The 15,589-nt window shown below is 38.6% G+C and overlaps 1 long non-coding RNA gene across 1 annotated transcript; it reads right to left on the bottom strand.

The window, feature by feature from the left end:
* Positions 1-219: 219 nt before the first annotated feature.
* On the bottom strand, positions 220-3,117 carry LOC118162987. Its single transcript, XR_004748763.1, has 3 exons — positions 2,998-3,117; positions 1,894-2,003; positions 220-353 (listed from the first exon to the last, which is right to left on the bottom strand). It is a non-coding gene; the product is annotated as an uncharacterized LOC118162987 (long non-coding RNA).
* Positions 3,118-15,589: the final 12,472 nt, after the last annotated feature.

Here is a 15,589-nt window from a genome sequence, read left to right as displayed (position 1 = left end):
TTTTGTAAGGCTGAAGATGATTAGACTGCAGTAAATTCCCCGCAGGAAATGATGGATTCTCCATTTGTCAAATCAAACTTTGATGCCATTTTAGTAAAACACAGATAAGTGAAGTCAATATAGGGCTATCAGGGTGAATTCTAGTGGTAAAATAGTCTTTTTCATTTGTGGATTATGCTGAGCTTGATTCATGATAATAATGAAATTCAGTGGAAATACTTACCAGTTTCAGGACTGAATACTAACTTTCTTCTTTGCAGGCAGTATCCCAAAATACAGTTTTAAGAGTTTTATGTGTTACTTTTGTATGGGTGGAGGGTATTGCTTTTTGTAATAAAATATCAGCTTCTTACCTGAGGAAGAAAAAGTATTTTCTGACAACCCCTTTGTCTTGGGCTCACTATTCAAAACCAGAATATTTTACACTACTGCAAAGCCACACAACCAGCCCTGTGCCCTACAATAATGACATCCAGCGCCTACCCTGTCAAACACAAGGCAAGTAATGATCCACAATGGAATCTCCTGTGCATTTTTTTTTTTTTTTTTTTTTTGTGTTGTGATTTTTCAAATTAAGTGGCTTGTTCTTCCCCACTGGTACATTTTCAGTCATCCAGTTCACTTAGACTCTCTAACTTGACCTTCTTAAGATTTCTCACCCCTGCAGGAAGGGTGCAAGAACATCATTTTCCCATGGCTCATAGGAGAGAACTGAAGAATGAGAAAACCGCAGGTGATGCATATATCTGTCAGCCGGCAGCAGTGAATGTTTATAAATCTTTATGAATTTAGAATACCCATTTCTTGTTCCATTAGAGAGCGACAATTTAAGATTTCTGGATTACAACAAAACTAGTGATGTGTATCGGGACCCTGCTGACACGCATCTTCTATTACATGGTGGTTGACTTTATATAAAAAATTAGCTGCTCAGTGCCAACAGTTTCTGCAAACAGCTGCTGAAGGAAAATTAGTGATGGGTAAAGGACTCTTCTATGATTTCCATTAGGGAATTTAAAGAAAGAAAGTAACCAGATTTCTTCAACGACATGGTGTATATTTTTGTTCTTGTTATGGAAACACAGATAATGTCACTAGAACTCCACTAAACCTGATAAGAATACACAACTCTTTTCCAGCAAGGGCGTCTGAACTTCTCCAGCAAAGGTCTTCTGGATTTCTTTAATATGGACAAGGTATATTTCTATTTTGCTTAGACCAAAATATTCCTGGTGAATTTCTCCTCAGGGAAATAAGTGGCAGAAGTTCATCTCAACCAACTCAGAGATTTATAGTTGGAAGTCTCAAAAGGACCAAAATGATGTATTGGATTGCTAGGTCCACTTATAATAACCTGGAATGACTTATATGTTGTATTATTGGAATAGTAATATGTGTGTGTGTGTATATATGACTGATATGAATGAGCAATAGATGCATTGCATATATATCCACCAGCAGGACTGAAATATATATGTATTCATCATTACAAACGAAATGAGAAATTGGTCCATACTGTTCAGATTTTTCAAAGTGTTCAATGAGAACCAATAAATACTTCCAGCAAAATTTGCTGAATGAGCTCTGAAAAACATTTTTTATAAAAACTTCTGCTGGAATTTAAAGCACCAGATGGACCACAACATGGAATAAATTAGGGGAAATAGTTGTCAGCAAGGATTATAATGAATAGCATAAAGTAAGTTGCCATGCAAAATGGAAAAAAAAAAAAAAAAAAAAGAAACCTACATATGACAACCCAACAACTTTCTTAAATGTCTTTTAGCTCACTAATTTAATTTTTGTTAAAATACATCTGCTTAATGTTAGGCCTTTTGTCTTACTATAAAGAAAGAGATGTCTAAAATTGGGATGGAAGGATAATCACCATACCTGTGATTTATTTTGCATTTTCTGACTGTCCTGGCCATGCTTATGTTGTTAGGGACATAAACAAGTATGCATCCTGACAGGCTCTATTTCTGAAGAAGTGACAAGCGATACTAAGACAAAAAGCAAAGTTAGTTGTTTGCTTCTTTTCTCGAGCCTGTTTTATATTTATTTAGGGAAAACATTTCTCAGATAAGATAAATCTGACTGGAACACTGCCAGCACATACCTGTTGTTGTAAGATCTTTATAGAAGACCACAATCAACCCATAGCTGAGAAGGGGGGAAAAATAAAATAAAAAATGTTGAGATAGGAGATGGATGAGGCCTATCTGACTGAGTTTTCACCTGCACAGAGTAAGTCCATAAGAAAAGAGGAGGATGCTTTTTATACTACACATATTCCAGCCACGCTGCCAGCCACTGCATGCCTCCCAGTGCCCAACTGCAGTCTATAACACAACCAGCAGTCCTTGGATATAAGAAAACATAATTAAGACATTTTAAATGTAAAAAAATCTTGTCAGAGAGAGAGACCTTCAAAGCTGTCTAGGATGTAGTAGTTATTGATTTCAGGCTCAGATACGTCACACTCAATTTTAGGTCTCTAACTGAGGCAGTATACATAGAAAAATAGGTGCTGTAGGTATCCTCAATGGGTAAATAGTTAGAGACACTAAGTTGATTAGCATCATCTTTCTCCCTCCAGGCATCACAGAGAGAGGGCTGAAGGTGACTACAATAACTATGGGTCCCCATTTAACACCTTACACTATGTCTTAAGGGTGAGAGCCCTGGCCCCTCATGAAGAGATGGAGTAAAATAACCAGCTAAAGTTTGAGCTGGCAGCCACAAACTGGGCATGCATGTTGCACAGATGCTCATACTGTTGGATCATCCCCAACTTTGTGTGTAGCAGGAGGAAAAAGCCACCAGACCCAGTCCCCACAGCCTATCAGATACCATCCATTCAGTAATTTTATATTTTCAGCATAAACACTGCCCACTGTACTCATGCTTGTCTGCATCATCAAAACAGAAATTTTATTGCCACATTAATTTAAAGAAAAAAAAAAAAAAGGAAGAAAAAGAACTGACAAATACTACCTGGATGACAGTTTAGCTGGTTATGCAGCATTATATGCTTCAAAGGTCAGAAGAGGTTGGTATTTCTATTGCCTGCTATTAACAGATATATCATCAGCTGCAAAGCTCCTTGTGGAGACCTCAGAATGAGACCACTCAAATATCTGCCAGGGCACCAAAATGTGTCTTTGAAATAGGCGTAACTGCATTTTTTTTTATGGAATACTCTGCAGGAAACTAACATCTGTCTCTCTACATGTCTTCCACACAGGTTTTGGGGGCTGAGGGATCAAGATTACATCAGGCTTGACTTAAGTACAATCTAATGGTTACTAAGGTATACAGTTTTACCAAAAAGAAATAATAATAAATAAAGTAATATCACCATCCCAGGGAGATAATCAGTAGCAGCCTCAATGGTACTGCCAACATTTGTTCTGTTATGTAAAAACCCCAAGAACAGAAACAATCCAGATATCCCCATACACCTCCTTGTGGCTCTCCTAGCACTACAAGTTACCCTATTATTAACAAAATATAAGGGAGAAGCTGAGTTTCCTCTGCTACCTCTCAGACCCAAGGCCACAGGACATTTCATTGAATATGCTGACAGATGGGAGCCAGACCTTCCTTCAGTTCTTAGATAGCCTCTCTCAGATAGATACCTATTTGGAAACGAGCATTTTCTGTTTTTCCTCTGTTACCTCTTTCTACTTCTTTGCTATGTAAATCTCATCCAGAATTTTCACAGGAAGCATCTGACTGTATTGGAAATGACAAAACTGTCCCCACTGTGCTTCTCACAGAGTTGCATTACATAATAAAATTAATGCATTATTTTACATTTTATTTTACATTAGTTACATATATATTTGCCTGAAAACTGTGGAAAAAAGAAAACTGCATATGAATATCCTCCCCCACTGCTAGCAAATCTTTCCCATGCTAAAGTGAAAGATGGAATTAATGGCATGCTTCTGGCTGTGAAATGCCATTACAGATCATCTCTAGTAACCCCTGTGGTCCAATCCCAGTTGCTTACTTTTTGCCACCATTGTTTAACAGATCTTGCAGTATTCAGATGATGAGGTGGGGGTATTAAGTCCAGCTGCGAAAATCCTTCAAGAAACCATCACAAGCATTTTTTGAGTTTAACTGTTCTTCTTAAATTCATGGGAAGGACTCCTGCATGGGGCAATTATCAGAAGAATTCCTTGCTCTCAGGCACAAGTTTATCCATGCCTCCCTCCAGCCAGGATATCTTCTGCACAGGTGCCTCCAGGAAGCACTTAGAGCATAATTAGCACCTTGCATAGGTAGAAGAGCAAAGTTGCCAACACAGCAATGTCTAGAAGGCAGGAATTAGGTGTGATGTAGATTATCAAATGGTGCAATCTAGAGAAGTTTAGCTAACTGAAATAATGGACAAGTAACAGCAAGAATTTGGATTGACACTGCTAATGTTAGTGTGATGTGAGACTGTCCATTCAATCCTTATCCCAGGTTTGAGATACTCAGACAGTATCTTCTGTCCACTTTTTGCTGTTCCCTTAAAGCTCTTAGATAAAGTTTCTCCAAGTATTCTTCAGTGGGGTCTGAGTCTGAATTATCCTAAATCCCATAGCCTACTACACATCAGATACCCCAGGCAAGTTCTCCATTAACACATGGCAAGGTACAGTTATCTGCTCTATGTAACTGCCAGCAAGCTATCACCTCACCTGATGAGCAGAAAATCAGCTCATGGTCTCAACCACACCATCCATTATCCTAAGGATCATGTCTTAGTTCACAGCAGTAAAAAACAGTAGGAAACATAACCCAAGGACCCACACCTCAAGCCAGTGCTCATCTCTAATTCCCTCTTCTTCACCTCAGCTAACACCTGATATTCCCATTGTCTGCAAGACACAGCTGATGTGATTTGGTTTATGAATGTAAAAGTGGAAAATTAGTTACAGCTGCAGCAATTGTCAGGCAGGAAGATAATTGATAAAGCCAGCAAAACGATCAACTGTTTAATTGCTTACATTAAAGAAACTAATTGACAGCAATCAAGCCACCCTATAAAAGGTACCAAAAATGACATGTGAGAAAATAGATTAATTTTCATGAGGAACAAGTAAAAACAAAATTGGAAAAATTAAAAAAACAAGCGTGTGTTGTTTATAAAAACCTTAATCAATTTAAAATTCATTTTCAGTGTATTAAACTTTACTACTTAATGTGTCCCAATGAATTCTGCCTTTGGCATTGTTCAGCCATGTACAGTTCAAAAAGATAATTTGATTCTATGATCAGCTTTACCTCTGCCAAGCATGCTTACACTGGGAGGAAAATCATGAAGGAAGCAGTACTCTGAGATTTTCACAGGGAATTTTTCCTACTTGGGGGATTGGTGATTGCCTGGGGAGATTTTTTTAGAAAGGGCACGCTTATGCAAAGTATATGACACTGTCCCACATGGTATCCTTGTCTCTAAAATAGTGGGACGTGGATTTGGTGGATGGATCACTCAGTGAGTAAGGAATTGGTTGGGTGGTCACATTCAAAGAGTTGCAGTCAATGGTTCGATGGCCAGGGAGAGCTCAGTGACAAGTGGTGTTCCTCAGGTGTCAGTACTGGGACTGGTGACATTTAACATCTTTGTTGGTAACAATGAAGTGAAACTTTTGTTGGAACTGGATGATCTTCAAGGTCCCTTCCAACACAGAATCCATTCTGTGATTCTGTGATCTAGTGCAGGATTAGGCTGGAAGTGCTGAACCTTTGCTTTTGGCTCAGGACTAGAGGAAGAGTGAAAACTGGCAACACATTCGCTTTTCTTCCAGTGACCCTTAGTTTTGTACTTGTACAAAGGGACTGATATCCATACTGTCTGTTCATGAGGGAACTGAGGGTCTGCTGTTCATGAGGGAACTGAGGTATGACAGAGCTCCCCAACCATCAACAACACAGCCAAGAACTACATCTTCTTTCCAGCCACCACTCTTCTCCAAGGAATGCATTGTCCCACTCCAGGCAGCCAGCTGACAATGCTTCCTGTACTTCAGCCACATGTTATAGTAACATATTTCAGTTTTTTTTGTTTGTTTGTTTGTTTGTTTTTTTTTTAATTTTGGTTTGTTTTACAGCTTTTTTTTTTTTTCCAAGTTACAAGCTTGGAAAGTTACTTAGGAAAACCGAAGCTGTGTTTTGTCCCTGAGAGCAGGACCCTAAGGGCACAGGGAAGGTGAATGCCAGGCAGGATGCTTGCCTGCTGACACGTGTGTGCTTTCTCTGTCCCACTTTATCACCAAATTAGGATTTTTTCTTACACTGTATGTCAGGACACAAACCCTCTCCAACACCAAGCTCCTGAAATGTTCAGACCCATAACTGAAGTGAGCAGGGATGTGGACTCTATTATACCAGTATATGAGACATTTTTGAATGTCATGCGATGATGAAGGAACAGAAAGAGAACAATTCCAGAATGTCTCCTTGCTGTTTCACACATTATTTTTACTAAAGTAATAAGGGGTTTTGCTATTTTTTTTCACACTCACATAAATCACTTGAAAGAAAAGATTTTCTTTTGAAAGGAGAAGATCGATTGTATACCATCTCTTTTTTTCTCTATCATCAATTTTTCATTTCACGATAAAAATCTAATTTTGTAAGAGTGGCACTCAAAAAAAAAGAAAATAAAATAGCTGAATCCAAAGGTTTAGATTTACTGGCTGCCATCCAGCCTCACTATCTGGCTGACCGAGCATAGGCCGAATGAAGATTCACCCATCCAATGATTATCCTAATATTGACAACCTTCATCCCGTAAAACTGAGATGTAAAGGTCTTACATAAAATCAATACTTTTTTTGAAGCTTTCTGTTTTTGTTTGTTTGTTTTTACAGTTTCCTCCGTGTCTTCTGTTTTCATTCTCACGTTCTTCTTTTCAATAACTTGTTGTCCAGATATTCAGTTTCCACACCACAGATCAACCACTCTGTTGAGTAAAGCAGTGTCACTCAGTGAGACTAAGAACTGCATGTGATGGAAGGGATTGAGAGCCAACTGTCCTGAAAATATAAAATAATTTCACATGAGCTGAAGGAAGATCCTGCTCTTCCCATCCCCAATAATAAATTACAGAAGTATTATATGTGGGTCTGAACTCTTCAGTTTGTATACCATGGAGGATTCCAAAAAGAGCCACTGACCTGATCACAGGGCTGGAAACAAATCTCCTGGAAAAAAAAATAAAAATAAAAAAAATAAAAAAATCTCAAGGGAGGAAAGGTTAAAATCAATACCACATTGATTTTTTTGACAAAACCAAAACCAATGTCATTTACTACTGTAGTGCATTACTTAATAGACTAGAAATACTGAACTAATAAGTAAAAAATGATTCTAAAGGAAAAAGGAAAAAAAAAAAACAAACACACAATTATTTCCTTTCTGAAAAGGTCAAGATTACTTATTACACCACTAAAATTCTGGGAAAATAAGACTGGAAGGAACCATGTATGCCTTCAACCACACAAAACAGACAGCAGAATTTAAGTGAAGGGCTACAGAGTATTGGCTTCATTCTAGAACTCACTAGGGATGATCTCTCCCTGCCTAGTGCCATCCCAAGAGCCCTACTACCTAGGACCAAACACTCCAGATACTGCAATCTGCCACAGTAGAATAGACTGTGTGTGCTTTGGATGGCTAGCAATGGTAAGGAAGCACAGAGAATAAATATACCTTTATGCCTTTGTGATCCTAGTAAGAGGACTTCCCATGCATTTTTTCCTCTCTGTATTTCCTCTCTGCATTTCCTGGACAAGAAAGTACTTTCACATTAGATGCAGAAACATCCAGCATTTGCGGAGAAAGTGATTCGTGCAAAAAGAAATCAACAAATCTAGAACTAGGCATGGTCACTGCACATTGGTATATCCAGATTGTTAGTCTGCATTTTCTAGATATCTGAATTGTTTCCTAGTTTCATCTCTGATCAAGTGACCAGATGGCAAGAAAGCCTAGAAAAATGGCTAGCTTCTCCTTTTCCTGCCAGGACAAAATTACTTGGTGTAAAAAGGTGCTACCTTCTTTGAAACCTGGGTCTAGGGTACTCACAACCAAGTCCTCACTTGTAGAGAAAGACATAAAAGTCACCAAAAAATCAACTTTATTTGCCAATTGTACCCACAGGGAATTATTTTCTGAATTCATCCTTATATGTTTTATTGACAGCAATAGTTATGATCCTTATAATGGCCTTATAATTCCCTCCCTTGCCCTAAGACATAGTATATGGTGAAGGAAACTAATGAAGCAAAAGACAGTCAATATCAGCTTTCAAATGTGCTGTTTATAAAATCCTTTTAAAAGGAAAAATAAAACAGCCATTTTTATAAATTAAAAACCCTGATGCGCAGCTTGCTGGATGGCAGGTTGAATCAAGATGGTTGATGTGTCACACTGTAACTACTTCCCCAGTGAATGATGACATAAATTTCATATTTGCCCTTCTTACTGGCATTGATGCATTCAGGCAAAACGATATATCAATCAGTCTTTAGGACCTAAGTGCCTGTTATGAGTCAATCCTCGGAGGCTCTCGGCTTTCCACATCTCATAAGAATCTTAGCAGTGATTTGTAGTCATTTGAGTCTTTTATAATGCTTCACATCTCTCAAATTGTTTAGAGCCTAAAACCAGAGTCCTTGCCCTGGTTCATTTCAGCCACGTTATCGGCACAGGACAAGTATGTATTGCTGTATGTTCTTACCACCACGCTAAAGCCAGCCTCACATAATGAAATATAGCTAGTACCCAGTGTCATTCCACACATTTAATGGGTTTATGGCCTGGTTTCTCCTTAGATCATTATCAGGGCCTCTTAGATCTTCCCACAGAGCTGATCCTAGACAGGAGGACTCGTATCATACCAAAATGTTCATGAAACACAAAGAATGGTGAGCCAGATAATTTGAGTGCATATAATCAGTAATCTATAGTATATCATGTAATAGATATATGTCAAAATGACTTGTACAGTGTTGCTGGATAATATATGCAAGGCAAGTGCTGACCTCACAACTCAGATGTTATTGCTAGCAAAATGATACAGAAGACATCAGGTAAATTATACGCTCCTCCCAAGAGATAGACCACTTGAAGGAAATAGGCATTTGAGTGTTTGGAAGTAGTGACAGTCAGAAAGAAATGCATGACTCCCAAAAGGTTGGGATTTTGTATTTCCTGATTCCTAATAAAGGCTCGTTACATGTACCTTCCCTTACTTTCATCAGGATGTTGGAACTATAATATTTGAAGTGGGTATTCTTCTGAAAACTAACTCACTGCATCCCAAACTTCACAACCCAAATATGAAATCGTTTTAAAAAGACATGCTGAATGGGTTATAGTTTACATCCACTGAACGTGCATTTCAACAACTGAGAATTTGTCTCCTACTAAAGTGTTTGGGGGTTTGACCAAAATGCTCCCATTCTTTTTTTTAACTACTAAACACGTTGTAAGGTTGCCTAGTTTTGAGGTGCTGTTTCTCCCCTCCCAGAAAAGAAGGAAAAAAAAAAAAAAAAAAAAAAAAAAAGCTTTCATGGGGAGAACTCATTAAAAGAAGGCACTCTGATTGCCATAAAAGTGCCTGTGATTTATAAAGAAAAATCTGATTTTCAGTCATGATTAGATGGTCTTACAAAGGAATAAACTACCAGTCCCAAATGAGACCATTCAAAACCCCATTATACCTAATTAAAATCCTTTTTCCTAGGCTTAATAGAAGTTCTGAGTATGAATAACTTTGCTTAAGCAGTTTCACAAATCTGGCTGCACTAAATTACAGATGAGACCTCCCAGGAGCAGAACAAACCCCATCAAGACCCTCATAAACAAAATGCCAGCATCTGGAGCCAGAGAGAGAATCACAGGCAGGATAGAGAGAAGAATTACAGACCTGGGATTAGCCTATACATCAACAGCATCTAAGGAGAAGGAAAAGCTCTTTATTTATTACTTACCAGCCTCCAGGGCATGAGTGTCACTCAGCATTAGCATTCACCTTTATAACTGTGTTGTGATTTACAGCTCCACCCCAGTGCAGAGGGAGCAACCAGTTACATGCCTATGAGAACATGCATGCATTGAGCATATCCCAGCTGCCTTCTCTTCCCTCTCCTATGTGCATACTGATTTTCTTGGTCTGAGCCTGAAATAAAGGTGTGAGAGTTGGAATCCAATCTGCATCACTGTATGAGCGCCAACAGAATATCACATTACTTGCAAATTTATGTTTGTACAGGTTACGCTGCTGTAGAAAGGTTTGGAGATGTTTGGCACAAAGGTGTTACTCCTCATTAGTCAAAGATAGTACTAAGTTAATTAGTACCAAGGCCAGGAGCTAACAGCTAAAATGCACCAAGAGCAGTGGGGTGACAAACTCTCTATGCTCCACCATTTATACTGTGACTACTCATATACCAATCCAATCCTTTATGCCAAACCTGGGCCATTCCACTCGTCACCTCTAACTCAATCTTCTCCTCTCCTCCCCTTTACGGTGGCCTCTCTCATTCTTGATATTTACTTTTCTTGGTTTGTTTCACAGAGGCACCCATGAGATCAAGTGGGGATGCTGAACATTTCTCAGAGTCACCCTTAAAACAATGCTCAGATATCTCCAATGGCAATAACTGGCTATTGACTGCTCAGGAGCTCACTTAATGTCCTAAACCCCACACTGTCAAGCCCTATTCAGTGCTGACCAGTACCATATATGTGTCTGCCCCCATTTTTACATGGTATGTTAATATACTTAAGCCAAAATAAGGTGTTAGACCAATTGAGGTATTACTGTTATATAACAGTTGAGGTATCATTCAGTGTTTAACTCAGATTCTGCAAACAAGCGCTGTCCGTAGGCTTGCAGCTGTCCACTCCAGCAGTCCACATCACTGGTGATGGATGGATCTAAACCTGGTGTGCCAGAGGAATTTACCTTCTACTGAGATGGTCTAAAGCAAAAGTGCCTAAGGCAGAAGTGTAGTTTTAGCCACCCAGACACTAAACACAGTGTCCTGACTTTTGCTGTCTGAATTCAAAAAAAAAAAACACCTTTGTGCTTATGTTTTTTGTGAGACCAGCTGTCCCACCCACCTCTGAAAACCATTCTCAGAGCTTTGAGAGGCGCAATTGAAATGGTAGCTTTCTTTTTCTAGCTGTCAAATCAGCAGTAAGAATGGGACTGTGTGTCTTTATTCACTTTCTCCAGTTTCATATTTATTTTGCTTAGGGAAGGAGAGGACTAAAGATTTAGCTCCTACCATCAGACAAGAAAGGAGCCCCAGTCCAGGCCATTACAATCAGCCAAACTGAAGTTGAGTCTCCACATATCCTGATTAATATTATAAGAAGGCATTTTCTTTTGGTTTCCAGTAATATCAAGCTATGATTAAAGGATGCATCTTTAAGCAGGTACTCATTAGATTTGAAACCTTTGATCCAATCCATTTTCCCTCCCACTTGTCCCTAAATAGAAGACCTCCTAAGCACTTCAGAAACTCCTGAGCACAGTGACCCATGCATTACATGGTCTCCACTAACATTAAGTCTTACAGCAGGGCAAACTTTATTCCTCCCTAAGGAGGAATGAAAGGAAACTATTTTTTTTTTCTTTAAAGGTGATTCAGAGGACAGACCGTAGCAAAGGTTTTGTGCCGGGAGAAGCTGGAGAGAATTACTGCTAAGATTTTATTAGCGTGCATAAACACTGCATTGATGCCTCAGGCTATAGAGGCACAATCATTACAATGAAGACCATATTTCTTTCCATCTTTCCATTGGTCTTATAAACGCATTGAGCAATCTGTCTTGCTCACATGCTCTACATAGCCATGTATATGTATATATTTATTTATTTGCTTCTCACAGATAGCATTTAAGCTTTTGAGCGCTGCAGGTAGCTCGAGGTGTCAGGCATGCACTCTGTAGCATCTGCCTTCCAGCATAACCCTAGTAGAGTGCACAGATATATTGGGTACAGGCTGAAAGGAAACACCAGCCAAAGAGCCAGGAATATTCTGTATGTTTGTGTTCACTCTGGTTAAATGTGTCTGGCATAAATAGGTAGCAGACACCTGTTCATAGCACCAAATGCTCCACTGCTACCAGCAGTAGCCTGTTCCACACAAGTATCCCAAAAAGGATGTCCGGAGTTGGGTGGCAGAGGAGTAACAGGATATGGGTTACCCACACTTTTCAGAGGTAGCAAATGGAACATATGCGTTAGTTCACAGACTTAGCAATGCTGATGCTTTTGTCACCCAAACACCACTTAATGAAGGATGTACCACTAATTCTTCACTTAGAGATGGATGGAAACTCATAAATCTGTGTTTAGCAACACACAGCAAAAACAGCACTCTGGGCTGGTGGATGATCAAAACACTTAATAGATAAGGAAATAGTTCTCATTGAGAAAATAAGTATTAATATATGTCTGGTTTTAGTTCCTGAGCAGGAAACAATTTTCTGAAAATTTCTTTCCATTTTTAAAATTGCAAATGTCTCTGCACACAATCCTTACCAAGCAAACCGCAAAACTGAATCAGTTGATTCAGTCATGTGATGCAGTTTCTCTTTAATCAAATGATTTATATAACTATGAAGCCCTCTGTGAATTTTACAATTGAATATATCGTTGATGATTGTCTGCAATGAGGCTTGAAGCTTAGGATTAAAAACTTATTAGTATTTTCATTAGGAAAGTTCAAGAGCTCAGATATTGAGGTAGACCAAATCCCAGAGTCCCTAGCAGACTTGTGCTGATTTTTTTTCTGCAATTGTTCAGAATTTTCTCTTTGCTATGAATTATTTAAATGAAACCCTTCCACAGACACAGACACAAGATTTCAAGGCCAGAAGGGGCCATTGCAATCATTCAACCTGATCTACTTTGTAATGCAGATCGCGGTCACATTTTTATCTTCCCACTGGTTTTCCAATCATGCTGTTGGCGTGCCCTAAACTACTCCTGTCCTCTGTAATAGCTTTCCTGTCCTAATGCTCAACACTTCCCAATAGCTACAGCAATGCCCTGATTTTCATGTATTCATGTACTATGTAATCTAAAATGAGTTTTTTTCTGCCTACATGATACCTTCCCCTTTTGTATTTTTTTTAATGTTATTCAACATGAAACCCTACTCACCCCTTATTTTCACAGCCCTGATTTGCACCCTTATCTTCCCAGGCTGACAAGCGTGTCTGTCGGTGAAGAAATATGCAGTTGCAGTGATCTAGGAGGAAATGTCCAGTTTTAACCATTAATAATATTTAATAAGTAATTAATAATCAATAATTGCATAAAATTCCAGTGAGGCATTCTCCCCAGATGCAGCCGGTGCTGGTTACTGTCAGAAAATACCACAAATACTACTGGTAAAGGATGATCCATGGATAACTAATTATCGTGTCTTTTTCTCTCCCTCAAATACGCGAGAAAAAAAAAAAATAATAATAATAATCTTCATCCTTACAAATGAATCTACCTTTTTAATCAGTTTAATGTATGTGTGGCTGTATGACAGGTACTTTAAGCTATTTTCCAGCTTACTTAGGGTACCAAAAGCTCAGGCTGAGACTGAGCCCATGCCAGGGCCGACATGGGGAGTGAACTGCTCATTCATCATGATGCACAGATGCAGTCATGCTCTAATGACTTTCTGTCTAACAGTCACCTTTCTTCACAACGAAAATGAAGATGCCAAAATCTCTTCGAATGTAGCAACCCCAAAATGTATCCTCTTGCTCCTGGAGTAATCAGACCATCTTGCTGTCTGTACAGTGTGCATATATGTCCGTGGTTTGGTTTTGTGGTTGGTTGGTTGGTTGTGCGTTCTTCTTGTTTTTTGTTTGTTTGTTTTTGTTTTTGTTTTTGTTTTTGTTGGTTGTTGTTTTTTTGTTGTTTTTTTTTTTTTTTCTTTTTGTTCTCAGGAAATTAAACCACTGTGAACAAAACCAGACTTATTAAATTTAGATCCGGAGTTTAAACAAAGGTTTTATCCCAGTATAATTCCCTAGAAACTTGATTCCAGCCAACTTTTGCTCATTTGCTTTTCTTTTGCCACTGCTGCATTCATGGCCAACTGTTTCTTGGGTCCCTGGGTGGTTCTGAGAAAGTAATAAACAGAGGCAATAACTTGCATATGTTTGCTGCACTCCATCCCAACTTGCTGGCTTTAGGAGCAAGGGAGGGACAGCATCCCTGCCCTCAGAAATTTGTCAAGTTGCATGAACTTTCCAATTCAGCAACCCTGTCAAAACTTGAACTTTCCAGTGCTGTGAGCAAAATACACCAGTTGAACACATTGAGTGTTATACATCTGTTTTCCTTTCAACTTTCAGGACAATGTCTTCAGTACCACAGGTGCTCCATCTCAGATGAATACCCAAACATCACTTCAAGCAAGGAAGTATGCCTAATTCCTAATTCTCTTATAACCTTCTCACTGATCCTATTCATGTTTCATTTTTAATATCAAGAGGAATACTTCTAACAAGCGAGACTGGCACCCACCTACATGACAGTAGCACCACATCATCACTTCTCATGTGAAACGTGCAGGTTCAAGTTCCTGAATTAACACAGGGGATTCACCCCTGGGTTTTCATATCCTAGATATTTACTACTACTATTACTGTCTTTGCCTTTGAGGAGCAGTCAGATATTTTTCTCTCCCTCAACCATAGCTAAGTAACTCAAAAAAAAAGTTTGAGTGGACATCACAGTAAGGAGTGAATGCAAAAAACAGCAGAGACAAGCCCACCTGCTCCAACTGTCTTCTCAGGATCTATCATGTTTCTTGTAAATACCTATCACATTTGGTTACTTTTAGCAATGTTGATGAAATACAGACATTTTGATGTCATGGTCAGAGGAAGGTTTCATTACCTGGGTAAAAGAGGTTTCTTTTAACACAGAGCCTGTGAGGAAAGCCTGTTTTCAATGCTGTGCCTTTTAAATTATGCTTCATATATACTTCTGAACCATAGAAAAACTTGGTCTACCGAATCCCGTATTTCAGTAAATGCAATCAGCATCAAAACTTCTAATTTACTTGACCCCTAAAAATGCCAGAAGGGAAAAAAACAAAACAAAACAAAACAAACAAACAAAAAAAAGGTTAACACAATTACCTGCCCAATCTTCAGTGAAAGCACTAAAGAATTCACATAAATTATGTCCTTTATGCTCCCAAAAGGAAATTAATCCTTCTCCTCTCAACCCCCTTTCAAAACAATGATGTTTCATTGGAATGGCTTGAGCAAACAGAATATCAATATCAGGAAGAGTTATTGAATTTTCATTTCATCATTCAGGTCATTGAGAGATAATTACAGTATAAATAAGTCCAGAGATGAGTTTGGAACTGACAAGTTATTACAGAAATGCCACAGCACTCTTTCTACTTTAACTGTTCCTCTAATAAGTAAATAAGAAAGAAAGAAAGAAAGAGAGAGAGAGAGAGAGAAAGAGAGAGAGAGAGAGAGAGAGAGAGAGAGAGAGAAAGAAAGAAAGAAAGAAAGAAAGAAAGAAAGAAAGAAAGAAAGA

Source organism: Oxyura jamaicensis, chromosome 2 (genome assembly GCF_011077185.1).
Source record: "Oxyura jamaicensis isolate SHBP4307 breed ruddy duck chromosome 2, BPBGC_Ojam_1.0, whole genome shotgun sequence".
Classification (NCBI taxonomy): domain Eukaryota; kingdom Metazoa; phylum Chordata; class Aves; order Anseriformes; family Anatidae; genus Oxyura; species Oxyura jamaicensis.
The sequence above is the reverse complement of the archived record's forward strand: the minus strand, read 5'-3'. Positions and strand labels throughout refer to the sequence as shown.